Genomic DNA, 12415 nt, shown 5'->3' on the forward strand with positions numbered 1-12415 from the left:
AGAATATAAAAGAAACTATTAATTTTAGGAATTACTTCATCTTTAACCAGCTTTTGCTTCTTATCATATTTGTGTACGAATTTTTAAAGAAAATTAACACCCTGCATGCTAGAAATAAGCATCAGTTAGGTTAGAAACACCAGTTGGATATTGTCTTCATGGAAGCACTGGTTTGGGTGTTTTTTGAACATTTTAGTTGATAAATTGCTGACATCTGACTAGGACAAGTTACTTGAAACAAAAGGAGGGAATCTGCTTTACTACAACATTTCTAAAACAAAGGAAAAATCCCAATGCAGCTATTGGTAGTATTTTTAATGCCATCTCGTTTTCACTTTGCCTCAGGCTTAATATTGCAGGTCATAGCAAAAAAAACCAAAAACAAATACAGAATGGATAAACCAGAATGTCATTGGTGATTTACATACGTGAAGGAGATGCAAAGTTCTTTGATACCATTCCTAGATAAATCTGGGAACAGATTTCCAGAGGGAAATGTTCCATGCAAGTTCTTTTCCCTTTTCCCAGCAGTGTTCACAGCCTGACTGGGGGAAAGTCTCTTCATGGTCTAAACCATGGTATTATGTCTAAAAATATGATCAGACAAAATATAGTTATAATTCAAGTGGCTCTGGTGCCATGAGAAGCTCTTGTGATATGCTATTTAATGAAGTGCTTCTCCTGGCTGTCTCACCTATACTGTGCTCTGTGCAGTTCTGCTTCAACTCTGTAACTTCACCTTTCTGTGCATATTCAGTGATTTATGTACATTGCCATCAAATTCACTTCTCAAGCTGTTTAAAATAATAGAAGTTCAGTCCTGCACACAAGTCAAAGAAAGTGTCTTGTGTTTATTCTCAGTATCCAAGTATGCATTTCATTCAGAAGAGAAAATAGATACAGCTCATTAATGTAAGGTACAAACATTTCTGAGCAGCTCAGCAATGTTCATTCAGTTCTAAAATGTGCTAATATGCATGATCAAGTTCTCTCTGCAATATCTTTGTCATTTGAAAGCTCATTTAATACAAGATGACACCCAAATCCATACACGTGAAGACATGTTGGCTGAAAGACAGTAGCAACTTAGCATTCCATGTTGCTGAAAACAGAGTGTATTCTTTCATAATCAAAAATAGTCCAGAATTTCAAAAGGAAAAGAAGATGCTAAAAACTATTCAGAAAAAGCAGAGTCTCTACTGTTTGCAGAATTACAGCTAAAGGACCACTGCAGATGTAGTGCCTCTGTTCTTCATTGGAATGTCTGTCCAGTCAAGAAAGAATAAATTGCAGGTGAAGGGATACTTGCCTTTCTAGAGAAAGCTATCATGCTGCTTTTCTAACTGATTTTTCTTCAAATTATGGGAGGATATAAATCAATAGCCAGATATTTCTTAATTCTTTGAAATGAGAATTAGTATTTTTATAGTATGAGTAAATGCAGCAGCCTCAGTCCATCACTAATTAATCAGATGCCCTCAGAAAAAAAAAGGTTGACATTAATTTGAAAGAGATATTTCTTCCAGACTGAAGACAAGGCTTGAAATTCCCCTCATTGTGATGCTAACCACTCAGGAAAACAGTGAAAATTCTCTGGATTCACCCACCACACCACTCTAAGAGTGTGCATAATTGCTCAGGGAGCTGACACGAAGGGGTTTAAGGGCTGGAAGGGGATTGAGTCAGATCCAGTACAGCCAGTGATCTCTAGAGCTGGCCTTAGAGCCCTGGGTGAGGCACCTGGATTTCCCAAACTAATAAAGAGCTGCTGAGAGTGACCTAAGAGGGAAAGACTTAGGGAAGGATCAACTTTGGATTCTGCACTGAAGTAACCTCCCTCAGTGCTAGGGAGGGTAGCAAAGCTTCCAACCCATTAGCCACATCTGAATTAAGGCTTGTGAATTTTTCTCCTGATACACACTAATATGATTGTAATTTCCCTTTCCTATAAAGTGGACTATGTTTAAAAACACTAGTCCAAAATACAGTGAGAGCATTTGATTCCTGCTTGAAACTGAAGGGTTGGGTTTGGCTAAAAGGAGCAGGAGGGGCAGAACTGTGGGGCAGCTGTGGGGCATCTGCCCAGAAGTTGTGTGGGAACGTGGAAATGCTACTACTGCTCCCAGAGAAGTTCACACGTGTGAATGCCCATTGCCTGCAGAAACAGGCTTTGAACTGAACTGAGTGCACTACTTGCAAATAAACTGTTTTAAAAGTCAGACCACGGTGTTATGCTCCCACCCTGGGAAAAAAGCTTACAGAGCAGCATGAGTTAAAGAAAAGCACTCCTAGGTAGTCTTTGCATTGGTGTTTTGGCTGGGGAGGGCTGAAACTCTTCTCTGATTCTTGCATGTTTCCCCTGGAGTCTGGGTGTGACTCCTGCAGACGGTCTGTGGCACTTTGAAGGAGGTTTAAGTGGCAGAGCTGGCTGTAGTGGAGAACCTGGAACAGGGGTCATGGCAGGATTTCTGCAGGGAACAACCCAGACCAGACATTGTGCATGAGGAATAAACCATGTGCCAAGTTTCTCCAGTTTTCTGGTGTCAGAGGGCTCCTGGCACAGCCTCTGCTGCATGCTGGGGCCCACTGAGTCCTTTGGGCTGAAACAGCTGCCTTCAGACCCCCCTCACACAACCAGAATTTGAACTGACAGCACATGCAGTGGAGAGTGGGAGTTTCTGCCCCACTCCTGGGGTAGAGCAGGAAGCTCTGAGAGCATGGTACCCCCAAGGGGCACCTGAAATAGTTGGAGGTAGCTGGGCTAGATCCTGTCGCAGGACCAGAGAAGTTGTTCTGTGACAAAACCTTCTTGGTTTCACATGGACAGTGGAGGTAGAGCTTGAATTCGGCACCAGACCAGCTTTGCATCTGTTTTTTAGAAGCAGTTTCACTGCTGTCCAAATACTTGGGGACTTCAAAGGAGAAGATGTGGAGCACTGAGGCCGAGCTGCTCTCTGCATCCAACAGTGGCACACTAAGGGGGATTTTAGGATCACAGCTTTTGACTGAAACATTCAATTAGTTGGTTTTTGGGTTGGGCCAGTTCCAGTCTTGGTCCTGGGCCCAAATGAGTGCCCAAAATTACTACACACATAAAAGACAGAAAGCTGCATACCAAGGTTCATAACTGCCCTCCTATAAAATTCTTCATATAATTCCATCCTGAAGGAATATTAAATTGTTACATTTCCTTTGTTTCACAACTTTGTATATTTTTTCATTCCTGGAAAATCAAACAAAGCTTTTGAAGTAAAAAGATACAAAAGAAGGGGAACAAGGAGGTAGGGGGAAGAAGCCCACAAGGCAAATAAACCGTTGCAATCAAACAAATAAAATGTGTATGTGTATACAAGTGGGTGATATTAAAAAAGACAGTCAGAAGGCTCAAAACCTCATTCTCTGCTTGAGCCCAAACTTTTGTTAAAAAACATAGCACAAAAAACTAGCTGAGAAATTCCATACATAGACACATAATTACTTAGTATTTAATTATGAGACAGAATCTACATGAAATGGAAACCAATCAGGTTTAGTAGTTGGAGGGGGTTGCTATTTTCTTCATCTTCTTTTTTTGGTCTCCCTTTTTCTTTTGCCAAAGCAAGAGATGTAGGACAATGAAGCACATTTTTGTGGCCAAAAAAAGCAAAGACTGTTTTACTTCTTTTCAATTTCTTACTCAAATGGTTAATTTCCTCATTCATCTTACAACTTTTCTCCAAACTGGATATGGATTCCTCACTGGACCTTTTTTTTCTCAAATCTGTGAGTTAAACTGCTCAGTTTTTTCATACTCTAAAGGATTTTGTAGATCACTACTACATTCTTCCTTAAATATCTCTTTTCTGTTCTTAATCTACTTTTGTATAGGAGTCTTTCCATGCCATCCTTACAGTCTCTTTTTCTGAGCTTTTCCTAGTTGTATGATATCCTGAAAAGCATGTCATAGCATGATGCAGTGAGGTTTTTTGGTTTTCTGTTCTGTTTCTACTAGTTTTTGATTTCTACTACAATTACTTTGTTGTAGTAATTCCAAATAATATTTTCAGCTGTGGCTGAGCTTTAAATTAATGTTTTCACAAATATATTTAAAGCAACACTGAGGGCTTTGAAATGTAGCAAGAAATTCACACACACATTTTTGTATCTGATTTGGAGCTCTTTTTCCCCTACAACCACAGGCTTTCACTTACGGGATAATGGTTTTCATCTTCAGTCTATTTAATTGCTTGGTAACACTTTCTAGTGAAAAACACTTTCTGTTTATTGCCCTATTCAGCCAGTCTCAGAGTTGATGATCCTGAGTACATCACTGCCATCTGTGAACTTGGCAACAGTTGTAAACTCATTATTTGTTTCAAATAATTTATTTCAAATAGCTTCTGAAAATGTGGAGCAGCAAAAAAGACCTGACAGCAGATTCTTGCCATCTCAGTCTATTTCTTTTTGCCTAGCTTTTTGTCTTTTAACCAATTACTAATATCCTGGGAGATTTTTTTACTCTTAGTGCATGACAGTGGCTTTTAGCTTAGCAAGGGATCTTGTACTTTTTCTCATTTTAGTGCAAATGTCCAAACTAGGCTAGATTTAATTATTTCTAAAAGTGCTTGTTCTCATTTACTGAGAACTAAGCATTACTATGTTGGGAGCAGCATCTACAATAGAGTAATATTAAAAACAGGCTGAATCTGTACTAGAAAGTGAAATACTGCCAGTGAGTGTTTTGTGTCTGTGAATAGACAGAAAACTCCCTGACATGATGTTCTCCTAAATAATTGCCAAGTTCAGTTCAGAAGTGAAAACGTTCCAGAGACCTTCTCGTAAGACGTGTGCATGTAGGCACACATAAAAACCAAGTTTGAGACACCAAGACAGTTCATCAGACCAGACATTGCCAGCTCCATCCCAGTGGACCTTGTTGTCTGGGGAAGTTACTAACCTATCTGCTTGGGAAAGTTAATAAACCATTAGCTAACTAGTACGAGAGTATTAATGTCCTCTTTGTATTTCAGAGCTCCTGTTGATTTCAACTATCTATGGACAATCACTGTTGTCCTTATCACCAGTGTGGTTGCTATTTCCATCCACCCCAAATCATACATGCATATATTTCCAGGTAACCCCTAAATCATCTTCCTACTTTATTTTATTTCTGAAAAAATGAGATCTTTGTTAATGCTGTATCCAAGAAATCACTGTTATTCTCATTGGCTAATCATTTTGAAGGTATGAAGGCTTCCAGATTTTGCTAGGACTCTTCACTTTTGGATGAAGTTTAGGATGGAAGATATTCATCAACCTAACAAATTACCTTTATTTTTTCTTTCATGCCACTTTACTCATCCCAATGACTGAAATTTCTTCAAGCATTTCAGATAATTGTATCCAAAAAGTTTCCTTCTTTTCTTTTTGGATGCTACAGCATGTCTATGCAGCAGTCTCTTTGTAGCATGAAGAAGGAAGCCAAAGTGCTACCAGAATAGGTATGCACATAAACAGGGTATATTTTCTCTTCCTTCTTCTAACTGCTTTTATTTTGTCCTTATATCCCTGAAAGCGTGTATTTATCTCATATTATCCAAAAGAGGTCAGTCATTGTCTAGCCTTTTCATACACTGAGGAGAGTTGAGGAGAATATAACATGAGCCTCTGGCTCCAGTGATTTCTGATCTGCTCACTTTAGTCCCAGAGGAACCATCAATTTTTATGTGGGTTAGCAATGTGGTGGAGTAGTCTGTGATTCAGATGAGCCCTGGCAGCTTTTCCCTAAGTGGACTCCAGGTCCTTTGCAGTGGCACTTTCTGATACTTCACAAATCAGCAGATCATTCTTTCAGCTTCCTCAGCACTGAGTCCCAGAAGCACTGCTCTTTGAAAGTTGCAAGCACCACTATAAAGAAGAAGCAGAGGCCTTAGGGCACATTTTTCAAATTTATAGGGTAGATTCCTTGCAGGTCACTAAGACAGAAATCAGTTATTGGCCTTGGCTGCTGAGGCTGAGCAAGCAGCATTTCCTGACTGAGCCACATTCCTTCTCTCCTGCCAGAGTTGCTTCAGATTCCCTAGATAACCTAGAGCCTTCACACTTCCAGATCTTATTCTTCTTCAGGCAAATACATATTTACTGTATTTCAGTCAGCCCACTTCCTTGTCAAGATCTCCTGCTGTTCTTGAGAGGACCTCCTAACAGCAATGTTTTGGATGGACTTTTTTATTTTGACTTCCTGACTTTCAGTGGATGTAAGACCCAGTCTTTAAGATGTCTGTATGAGTAGATCCTCATATTTATTGGCATCCCCATTTGAACACAGCCTTTACAGAAGCAGTGGAAGACATGCCAAGCAGGTGTCTCCAATGAAGGTCCATTATGAAGTCTCCATGAGAAATTTTTGATTTTACACTGAAGTCCAAACATTTTCCTTGCATACTATTATGATCTTCATTTTCCTGTTCTATAACTCTGATAGTAAACACCTTTGCACTACCTCTTTACCTTCCATTTTTATCATGATTTTCTTTAGGTGGTTACAATAAAGTCTCATTGAAGCCTAGAGTATGCTCCTACAAAATGGCAATAATAAAAATGGATAAAGTGGTTATTATAACAGATATGTCATTTGGGGAAGCCAAGTAGATGTTAGCAGCCAGGATAAACTGGCAGGACAGAGAAACATTAAATAATTTGGATTAGAAAGGGCTTTGGAAAGTAACCTGGTATCTCTGCTCACAGAAGAGCCAACTAGGAAATTAAAGCCTACCTTGATGTTAGATCAAGTTGTTGATCCATAAGGTCAGCATTTTTTAAGGGCCTTTAATTATGAACAATGTTCACATTTAATGTGACGGCAGAAACTTTTATTTTATACTCCTGTACAAAAAAAAAAAATCTTACTTTTATAGCTATTATGTAGATTCTTGCCATTTGATGAGGAGGCTACAATGCTGGGTATATTAAAGACAAGATGCAGAATGCACCAGAAACCAAAGAAGAAAAGATGCCCAGGAGCAACAGACAAGGGCAGGAACAGAAAAAATGAGTTAATGTTATGAGCCCAATTTTCACCAGTTAACCAATCAAGGCAGAGTAACAGAGACAATAGATTGGGCAAGCATCCTTTTATTGACCTTTTGCATCATTGGAAAGCACATTTCCATGACAAAATATAATTTCTTAGCTGTGGTGTTCTTGAGGGAAGGGCGAGAAGAGGGGAATAAGAAGGGCTAGTTTGAACCTAGCAATAGGCAAGTGATACATATCCTGGAAGGGTTCCATACACACAACACATTCCTGTCCAAAATGTGCTTCAAAACAGATTTGGTATATGTGATATGCTAGAAACATCTGCATTTTGTGGGCTTGTACAAACTCAATCAATGCATTGCCATATTTGATTCTCCTTGAAACAGTTATGCTTTTGGTTACATTAATCCTGTAACAGCTAGTTCCCTTCTGCTTTGCTGTTTGCAGATCAGGATACCAAATGAAAATATAGTGGATACTCAGATCTACTTTTGAAACTAATAGCTACTGTTGTCCAGAGTAATAGCTAATATCCTAACAGTAAAACTATTTTCTAGTGATGTGGCAGCAAAAAGTTTTGGTCTTCTTTTGATATCTCTAATTATTAATCAAAGTGCAACCTACCTAATTTGCAAGAATTTACATCATAGTGTAATTCCATCACAGAATATTCCAAATTTACCATGAAGGAATAAGACAATGTCATAAACTTATCAAAATCAAAAGGCGATTTCAGGACACAGTTACAGCAATTCAAGACCTCAGAACTTGCAAATAACATTGCTCATCAGAATTGTTTGTTAGCTAATTTTCCACTTTCTTCTTTTTCCTTAATTGTTCAAATACACTGAAGGCAAAACAAACTAGAAAGTTACTTAGCATATGTTCTTTGGAGCACTTAAAATTGCTAGGAATCACCTAATCCTTAGTAAAATTATTTGCACAGTCTGTTGAGCTGGAAAAATGTACATGTAGCTAACATAAAATTAAGCAGCTCCTGTGTGCAGCTGGATTTGGGGGATTCTTACTTGAAATCTCCGAGCTAATAGAACTACCACATGTGCTGGCTACAAAAATGCATCTTGTTACTTGTAGGTCATTGCCTGTGGAAACTTGCTTTCCTGCCTGATGTTAAAACATAGCACTTCTTTCTGTAAACATAGTAAGGAGAACTGGAAATTTCCTTACTAAGACACATAATTATAGCCTTGGCCTGTATTTTACCATGATGTGCTCTAGTTCAAGTATATTGTCTTTTTTAAACATGTAAGTATATATATACTGCTTTGCAGGTAAAACACTCCCTGAACTAACAGAAATCTGCAGCAATGTCTGTTCAAGTTTTCTTTTCCTTTCCAAAGTGCATCAGTATTTCATAAATGTCATCTGGATCTTTGAAGAAAACATGCTTTAAAAGAAAATTATTTAGATGATGAAATCAATAAGGACATAGGAAATTTGTCAATTCCTTACTACTAGAGTGAAAAATACATACAATACTTTAGGAAGATGATTATATGGAATTAGGCTGAGAAATGCATAGGTCTTTCAAAATAAGCTTCTTTTGAGGAGCACAAAAAGAACACAGTTTTCACTCTTGAATTCTTAGCCAAGAGGAAAACTGGAACCCTGCAGTATTCTACTGATGGTGCTCCAGGGAACACCTGATCATTACTGTGCACCTTGAAATTTCTTTTGATCAGTTTGATTTAAGATTCTACTACATCAGATCACTCCATATTTACTTTTCATTCATATAAATAACAAATTTACAGAAAATAAGAGATACCATATTTATTTTGATCATCTGTCCATCATGACTGTTATTTTGTACTTTGCAAGGACCAGTAGCAGACACTTAATATAAATTTAATATAGATAGAGTATGTTACACCTGCTCACTTCCCTGGAGTGAGTTCCTCATTTATGATGATCAGTGGTTGTAAACATTTCCTGAACTGTGGGTCTCATCTGGACTATCCTGCTATGTAGCCTCTGATGGATCTAGTCTCCATGAGAATTTTTTAATGCCTTTTGGAGCCTTTTGGACTTTTGACCTCCCCAACATCCTGTGATAATGAATTCCACAGTTTAATTTGAATGAGATCTAATTATGTGTGAAAAATGACTTCCTATGTTTGTTTTAAACTTTCTGCCTGGTAAATAAATTGGGTACTCCCTGATTATTATATTAAAAAACCCAGTGACTAGTGGTTCCCTACTCAATTTCTCTACTATTTCAGAGTTTTATAGACCTCTATCACATCTCCCTTTTGTTATCTCTGTCCAAACTGAGAGGCTAGGTCATCTCTTCTTGCATTAAAATGACTTAATATCTTTTTTCAAAGATGTGTGAGGATACATAATGATGGAAGAGTGAAGCTGATGATTGTCTGTATGACAACAACTCACATTAAAATAACTGTAACTCCATTCCTTTTCCAAATTAGGACTGTTGGCCAGCCAGGCAAAATATTTGTATGGACCCTATCAGTCTGAAAAATGTCATAATTTACATTTTTTTCCAGAAGACTTTACTTGTTATTCTCATATTCACACCTGACCTGATGACTTTACATCAACTGAGCCCTCAGTAATTAAGTGAAGATTCCTTGAGGATGCAATTAAAATGTATTGTAATTGTTGAAGGCATTACCTGATTTGCTGTTTTATGTGAACATAGAGACTACTTAGGTAAAATTTAATACTTGGCCTGGTAAGCCCAGCAATGAGAGAAATCACATCAGCTGAAATTCTCTTTTGGGTTCAGCATTATTATTCTGAAAAGTAGAGATTCATCATTTCTCCAGCATGTGTCTCAGGAGTGTCTCTATAAAATTAATGTTATTTGTGATGAGATTACCTATTTATGATAGTGTTAGTTAAACTTTACTCTGACATTTGTTCTTTGTAGTTCAGAATTAGATTATCTTAAATGCATTATTTATTTGAAAAGAAAGAACACTCCTCTGCTTCCAAGACCGCACAATGGCTTCTCTTTATCCCAAATGGCATTGGATGCCTGTGTGAGGACAAGTGAATTGAGTGATTTGTATTAATGTAAAAGAATGAAAATGTTTTCCTTTATTTTAGAAAGATTATTTGAGAAGATCATGTAAATCACATTTACTTTCTTACTTTTATTCCTGTGGTTACATATATACTCTTAACCTAAGTTCCTGGAAAATAATTAGCTTCTATCCTTCAAACATTATCAGAAGGAAGGCTCCAAGTCACAGTGTGTGCACAGTAGTCAGAGCCTTACTGCCTCATCCGAAGTCAGCAGAGCATGGCTATTGCTGTTTCCTAATCAGAGCTGTTTGGGGGAAGAGCTGTGGGAACTGACAGGAAGCTCATCTGGAGCCCTAGGCAATCTGCCCCAGTGTTACTACCTAGTCAGTTCAGCTGATATATTTCATCCCCAGACACATTAAAGCAGTTGGAAAGACACCAGTAGACTCCAATGGGCTTACATCACACAATTACATGACTGCTGGAGAGCTAGAAATTCATAGGCTTTTACTTTAGCTGGAAATTCTTTCAAAATCAATGTAAAGTGATATGGGAGTATCTTAACAGATATTCATCTTAGTGACATATTCTTGGTTTCCCCTAAGTACTGCCATTGCTGAATATTAAGGAGTGAATGAACTTGAAGTTTAATAAAATATTTCCTTCTCACTATCTGGGCAAGGATGGAAGATTTGTAGCACCTAACTGTGAGGGCATTTTTACTGACACAAAACTGCAGCCATCGGCAGCCTTAGGCACAGGCCATGAGGCACTCACTGAGCCCTCGAGGCACTGGAATGGTTATTTTCCCAAAATAGTTTCAGTATTCCATTTCCACTAAAGAAGTGTTCTTTCTATTGATAAATTAATTGTCTGACATAGACAATTGCAGATGTAATTTTCATTACTTTGTAAAAAAAATTAAAAATTTACTATCTCAAGCAAGTGTTAGCATTCTCTATCCCCTGAATGCCATATTACCCAGACTCCTTACCTCTCTGTAAGGAGAAGGCATGAGTTAGTGATTTCTTTGTGGACAACTGGGAACAGCTCACAATATTTAAATGATATGTTAGAAACAATTATCTACTCTTCATTTTCCTCAGAGAGTTCTGAGCCTTCACACTTAAACATACTCAACTGCTTTAGTGAACTCAGTAAAACTACAAGCCTCAATTGCCTCAGTAAAACTACAAGCTTTAGGATTGAACCGTTTGCAGTAAGTATGGTCTTCAGGGTACTCTTATTGATTTATTTCCATTTACAAGGTACCATAAGTTGGGCAGTATATAAAACACTTCAGATGCAATATTAAAAGATGAAATTGTGGTTTTGGAGTATTATTGGCTTGAAATTTTGAGATTCAGAAATAAATATACTGAAGTCAGAGTCAATCTGAAAAGCAATCCCATAGGCATGCCTGTTTCCTGGCCAAGCATTGTAGTCTTCCTATCCTGATGCTTTGCATTCAGATTTAGGGTTTCCCCAAAGGGCAATAACTTCTAACAAGACAGATTTTCATTTCTGTCTTTTATGGACTCTGTAGCTCTCTCAGGAATGCCAGGAAGATGTTTTGCTGGATGAAAAGTTAAGTCATGAACCAGCATTGAGTTTGTGAAATGGTTTGGTCTGAAGTGTTCTACATATATACTGTATAACACAAAAAGAGTTAATACAATTCATATCATGTGTGCTGACTATAAGGAATCAGTGTTAACATTCATTCAGGCTTGTTTCTGTAAGGAAGTACTTCAGTTATTGCCTTTGTCTTCTGTTAAGTTCCTTTCCTTTTTTCCAAGAAGCATGTTTTTTTTCAAATGAATCATTATTTTTTTTCCAACATGATTATTTTGTTTAGCTAAATTTTGAGGCCCTCTTAATAATCTGGAAGGAAATCTTGATAAGGAACAAAACAGTTCTTGAATTAGTTATCTGAAGCCATTTTTACACTCCTTTAAAAAGACCAAGGAAATATTTCAAAGGAGTTCAAAGGGAGGGAGTAGAACATTTGGTGCAGATGTGACTTTATGGTATATGACTGCAAATGAATGGCAATGTAAAATGTACATTTTTGCTATCAAATGTAAACTTTTTTTTTTCCTTATTGTTTCTAGTGTTTTTCCTCCTTGTTTTATTTCATGGCATGTACCGATTGCATTTCAGCAGCTGGGTTTACTCTGGGTTCTGAATTAGTTAGGGTTATTTATGTGACCATAAGTCTGTGTTGAGAGTTAAATATTCATTATAGTTCACTACAGCTCTCATTCAGTTGCAACTATTTTGATAGACTATGCAGTATTTATACATTATAATAGCACATAACTTTGTGAACAGAATTTCAATGCTTTTGGACCTCCTACGTATTTGTCTTGGGTAAATATTTAAC

The sequence above is a fragment of the Onychostruthus taczanowskii genome, unplaced genomic scaffold (assembly GCF_017590055.1).
Source record: "Onychostruthus taczanowskii isolate IOZ18803 unplaced genomic scaffold, ASM1759005v1 scaffold33, whole genome shotgun sequence".
Classification (NCBI taxonomy): domain Eukaryota; kingdom Metazoa; phylum Chordata; class Aves; order Passeriformes; family Passeridae; genus Onychostruthus; species Onychostruthus taczanowskii.